General features: G+C 40.1%; 1 long non-coding RNA gene across 1 annotated transcript; it reads left to right on the top strand.

Moving 5' to 3' along the window:
• Positions 1-2,705: 2,705 nt before the first annotated feature.
• On the top strand, positions 2,706-4,432 carry LOC128545542 (uncharacterized). Its single transcript, XR_008365871.1, has 3 exons — positions 2,706-2,790; positions 2,907-3,617; positions 3,696-4,432. It is a non-coding gene; the product is annotated as an uncharacterized LOC128545542 (long non-coding RNA).
• The last annotated feature ends 1,895 nt before the right edge of the window (positions 4,433-6,327 follow it).

Raw genomic sequence — 6,327 nt, 5'->3', positions numbered from 1 at the left:
CAGTGGTCGACACGTCGGTTTTCTTGACAAAGACAGACGGCTTGTTCAACTTAACTGCTCTGTCTAGTTTCACGCTGTTTAAGCAGCTGGATGAAGAAAAAAGGAAACTCGGGTCATTTCTAGTTTTTGCTTGGCTGCAGATAAACTTCACAAAAATTCTAAATGGTGGAAAGGCTACTTTGTGTTCTTCTTTGTACCTGGAGCCTTGTGTAACCCATCTTTCCTGAAGGTTGTACGGGAGTTTTTCAACTATGGGGTTAACACCCCGTGCAGTGTCAAGATATGCAAGCCCTGGTGTAAGCCCACTCCCCTTTGCCGTTTCCAGTTCCTGTAGCAGGTCCCCCAGCTCTCTGAGCTGGCGAGGTTCCTTATTTGTGATGCGGGGGAAATCTTCTAGTCTCTTCAGCAGAGCGTACTCAATGACTTCGGGGCTTCCATAACAGTCCTCTAGGCGCTGCCATACTACCTGGACTGCCTTTGCTGGACTTGTTACATGAACTGACCTGATTCGCTTGGCATGTGTGGAAGACTCCGGTCCAAGCCATTTGGTGAGTAGATCGAGTTCCTCCCGATGTGTCAGGTTGAGGTCATGTGTGATGCTTTGAAATGAGCTTTTCCATGCCCAATAATTTTCTGGGCGGTCATCGAATTGAGTCAATCCTGAGCTCACCATTTCTCTTCTTATCAAATAGGTGGAGAAATCAGGCGGCTGGGGCCGTGCGTCTGTGTAGCGTGATGACGTCACATGAGATAAGGGGATTGAAGCATGCCGTACTGTTGCTGCACTGTTCTGTTGGTCCACACAGTCGACTCCAGCTTGCTGTGTGAAGTTAACTGCATGTGAGTAAGCCTGAGGAGGAAGCTGAGAGGTGATTGGAGGAGGAGGAATTGGCTCTCTCAAAACATGCTGCAATTCAGGAAAAGGCTGCTGAGCATATTGCACTGGAGTATTCTGTACATACTCCATAGTGCGCTGAGCTCTCTCTTTTTCTCCCAAATCGGAGCACTGCTCGTTTTCTAAACCAGCTGCAGCTTCATAGACCTCTGCTTCTCTAGATGCTGCAGTTGCCTCTCTTTCTAGCTGTAACACGTGGAGGTCAGCTTCCACATCTGCTTTTCGGCGTGTTGCTTCAGCCAGTGTTTTCTGTTGCTGCTCCTCTATGCGAGCTCTCTCCCGCAACATGGCAGCTTCCCTCTCTGCATAAGCGATCTTCACTTTGTACGCCTCTGCTTTGGCCCGTGCTTTGGTTGCAGCACTGCTAGCTGTTGATATGCTAGATCTCACTGATAGACCGCTGACGTGTGATTTTGTTTCTAAAGTTTGCTGTTTTTCCTTGTCCATTTTGTCGTTTAAACTCAATAACGTTTGCTGTGATTTCTATATGTCGATATGATGAGCAATGCAGAGCTGTTCTTTTTGCTTCTCCTGCTTTGTGAATGTCTTTTTACTATTCTGCCCTAACAATGTGTCGCAACGATGCATAGGCAGATAGCGAACGGTTTGAATGAAATCCAAGCACACTTGTTCATTTGACCTTTTACTGTAGATTTTGTTTGCTCCAACAAGATATACTCCACACAGATGTCTTTCATTTCACCGTAAAACTAAGAAACACACAAGTATTTTTCATTAAACCAAATAAACTGAGGAGTATATTATCAAGAACTTCCTTTCACATGCCGGCAGTAAGCATGAGTTCAGAGAGCAGCTAATAGTGCTAACACAAAAACATACTTTATCAAAACATAACATTTTACCAAATTTGTAGCTCTTAATGTTACATAGGCATGCAAATAAGTGTCAGTAAACAGATATCACTTACAGACATATCTACTCCAAGGATTTCTATCATTAGAAACAGCGCTGCACACACTCCAAGGAACATGGAAAAAACCGGACCTCTTTTTCTTTTCTTTTTTTTTTTTAACTAATTTGGAAACTTCCGGTACCAAATTCAGCCAGTAGATGTCGCCTGTGCACAATCTAGTACACTGATAAGCAATGTAAAACAATAGAATAAACAGAAATATACTACAGAATAGTCAGAGAAGTTACATTCCCCAGCCAGAACAACCACTATAATTCATTTTAATTTTATGACTTAATAAATTACTCTCTGTCACTTAAATGCTTTTTAAACATGCTAAACGTTTTTATGCAGGCTTACTTTATTTAACTGCATATGATGTAAAGGCTACTGTGATCTTAGTTGTATTACTTTGACATGTTTTTTTTCCTGCATTATTGTTTTTTTCTTTGATAATATTGAGAATTTTGTGGGTTGTATTTTCTTATAGATACTGATAGAGGGATTGTATTATTGGACCCTACAGAAAGAACACAGTCTGTCACAGTACCTTTAGTTGCTTTTAGGTATTTTGTTTTTCTTTTTGTCAAATAACGTATACTTGCCTATTTCCACTGAAGGATGAAGATGAAGAGACCCATCTGCTGTGAAAGAAGTTGACAATGCTGGTAGATCCATGGTAGGATGCATATTATTATAATCCATGCCTCCTTTTTACATTAGAGTAATAAATTGTCATTGTTCTTTCACAGTACATACCTGGGGATTTCTTCACGGATAAAGGTCCTTCAACCTCAATGCACAATCTAAGCAATGTAAGAATTTGTGTGCAGTTGTACATATTTTAATTTTATTGTCTGACAGAATCTAATTTATTTATTTTTTAATAATTCCTAGTAGCCAGCAATGGAGCTGTATAAGGTCCATCTTCAAAAACAACCTTATACAGCTAGAAATTGAAATACTGTGGCATCGCCTTAAGGTGAGAACTTGTGCGTATATTAATCTGTTGCATGTTAAAAGTGTTGTGTACTGTATATAAAGCAATTTCATAAAAAAAAACACATTTTATTTCATTTTACTTTCATTATTTTTCAGGAAATAAAGAAATGAACTACACAGTAGACCAGTACAAACAATTTACAGTTTTTGCCAGTTGCTTGAACACTATAAACCCATGCTTAGACTAAAGTAACACAACTTGAAGTTTTTGTTACCATACCTCAAACACATGTACCCATACCTTAAACAAAAGCGCTGCTTTGCACTCTAGTTGCAATTATGCAACACACTTACTCCTTTATGCAACACACATGGTCCTGCATACTACACTCTATTTCATACATAAGACACTTCGTTCAAAAATGAAATCTTAGGGTGCCATTTGGAAAACACATGTATCCAGAATACAAAACACATCGGTTAATTGCAACCACTCAAATACACATCTGAAGGCACTTACTTGCAAAACTGAACACCAATAAGCCAACTACAAGGACGCCAACGCCTGTTCACACAACAGCAGGAACTTGCCATTGTGGACCTAGTGAGGGCAGACAATGCCATCCGTCTCCACTAGCTACGAAAGAAAATACTTGCAGACAGGCAAGTGTTCAACAACATAAACCATGTGAGCATCACCACCATTAGACGCATCTTGGGAAAACACAGCATCACCACGAAGCAGCTGACGAGTAAGTGTAACTGTCCTTTACATTTACATTTACAATACAGTAGCATTTGAAATCCAGTAGCAGCTGAATATGTACCATATCAGTACCACATGGATCCATTCTGAGAGCTACACAGGTACCTGTGTGATGGGGTGAGGGTTCTGTATGTGTAGCACTGTAGTACAGTAATATGTTCTCTTTTTTTTTTTTACAGAGAATCTTGGCCATGGATGGAGCTGCACAGCCTCATGAATTCATTTTTATTGATGAAGCTGGATTCGACCTGTGCAAAACAAGACGACGGGGTCGTAATGTAATTGGCCAAAGGGCAATTGTGCACGTCACAGGGCAGCGCGGGGGGAATTATCACATTGTGTGCCGCCATAAGCCTTCGAGGGCTTCTGCATCATCATGCAAAACTAGGTCCATACAATAGCCAACATATACTCACATTTCTAGATGCTCTCCATAATGTAGTTGTACAGAACAGATCAGATCAGCCCAGGTTTGTGGTGATATGGGAGAGCCCACGTATGCACAATTGTCATGATTTTTTTGTGTTTACAGTATAGTGTTTTTTCTATTACTGTATTATGTTTTTTTTTTGGCTCTATCTGAATTCATGGTGCTGCAATGTACAATATTGAGTAGGCCTATTTGCTTTTTTGATTGTTTGAAAATGTGTCTCCTGAAAATATGCCTTCTGAATAAACAATGAAAATCAAAGACTGCAGTGTTTTATATAAAGTAGACTAGTGTGTTCCCCCTGATCTGAAAGTGTTTGCATATGATGCAAGTATGTGTCATTTAGTCAACAGAGTTACATTTTGACAAAGGAATGTTAGGTTTTGATAGCAGAGTTTAGGTTTTGAGAGTAGAGTTTCAAGTTGGCACAGATGTGAATGGTATATTTACCAGTGTTGTGTCATGTTTACTTGTGTTTAGAGTTTTGGCACAATGAGTGAAGTTTTGCAAAATGTGTTCAAGCAACGGGCAAAAACTGTAATAAAAGTAATTTTGACAAATCCTGTCTCTCGAAATCTGTGAGAGTTGCCCACTAGAGGGCACTGTTTTTAGTTTGTAGTTTATGTTGGTAGACTCAGTTTCCCAGAAGGCACCTCAGTCAGGTGATGCGGGTGCTCACCTGAACGAGGTAGCTAATTAGTCTTGTTATCTTATAAATGGCTGGTTGTTCTGGGAAACTGGGTCGAGCATTAATGTAAGTTCTGTTTTTTTTTATTTATTTTTTTAATATATATTATAGTTGGCCTTTTGGGTTTCTGGAGCTTTGAGTTTATACTTGTCTTAATTTGCTTTCTCTGTGTCTCCTAGCAGGATTAGCCTGTAGGAGAATTAGCCTTTTGTGTTTACCCTCGTGTGAGTAACCTCCTTTGCATGTGTAGTTCTTAGTCTGTATAAATAATAATCAGTGCACTACTAACCTGCTTAGATCTTAGTCTGTCTAGTCTCCTCATCTGTTTAGCTCTTAGTTTGTTTAGGTACTAACATGTTTAGCCACTAACCTTTAGAGTTCTTAGTCTGTTTCATACCTAGTCTGCTATGTACCTAGTCTGTTCATCCCTTGGGTCTCTGGCTACTAGCCTGTTTAGCTACTAGCTAGCTTAGCAGCTAATGTGCATAACCGCTAGTAGGCCTAGCCAAGTCTGTCTTGTGTGTGTTTAGCCCCTAACCCTTGCACACACATAGTCACAATGTTATAATAACCAGTACACATGCGCATGGATGTTGACTATACGAGTGACGCATTTGCACTGAGACTGAGCATGAAAGACAATTACCCATAACCCATTACCCATAGCGCGCCATCAATGCACCCATTTACATTTGGAAACCCTAAAATAAAAAGTCATATATGGAAGGACCAAGTGTGTGTATGCAGAATGAATACATGTATATAAATGGTATGACTACATATTAAATATGTATCATCGATTTTACTACAAAGGACAAACCTGCCTCTTTGTGTAATTTCTCTTAAATAACACGCAGAGGTTTATGGCCAGGGAACGGTACACACGTGTGTAAGAAGTGTTTTAAGTACCAGACACACAGTTGCCTTTCCCACATGCTCTGCATCACCCACATTGTACAAAAAATGCTCTGCACAGAATGTTTTCTGTTTTAAGCCCAGACCCGCGGTTTGTGACATTTGCAATATGCGGTTTCAAGAGATGTGTTGAGTAAATTAACGATTCCCTTGAAAACCGATAATGCTCTTTCAAATAATCATTAGGAAATGAAAAGACATCAACACGCGGTCTTATAACTGTCTCCAGTATAATCGTATAATTTGTGCCTCCATGTCCATAGGATCATCATCAAAAGGGCGCACCAATAACCTTCTGAAACAAACTTACCCTGGAACATAACCTGCTACCGAGCGGGTTATTTTTAGAGAGTAAGTTGCTATGGTTACATACATACCCAGAAAGTTACCTCCGTTTTTGGAACCGAAAGTTGAGGTTATCCACTAACTTACTCTTGAACTTACCTGGGTATGTCACATAACCTGCTTTCTGAAATACTCCCCTGGACTCCATATTAACATCAACTGTTATAGCTGAACTGGCTACCACCTAACACACAGTATGAATGCAGATCAATTCCTGCTTTCTGTTTCACCGAAATGAGGAAGGGTTCCCTGTTGAGTCTGTTTCTTCTCAAGGTTCCTTTCTATTACCATCCCAGGGAGTTTTTCCTTGCCACTGTCGCTCTCGGCTTGCTCACCAGAGACTATCTGACCATTTTGATTCATGCACACTCATATTCCATACAAACTTAAATATTTCTTTTGATTGTGTAAAGCTGCTTTGCTACAATAACAA

The sequence above is a fragment of the Clarias gariepinus genome, chromosome 17 (genome assembly GCF_024256425.1).
Source record: "Clarias gariepinus isolate MV-2021 ecotype Netherlands chromosome 17, CGAR_prim_01v2, whole genome shotgun sequence".
Classification (NCBI taxonomy): Eukaryota; Metazoa; Chordata; class Actinopteri; order Siluriformes; family Clariidae; genus Clarias; species Clarias gariepinus.
This window is presented reverse-complemented; position numbering and strand designations above follow the sequence as displayed.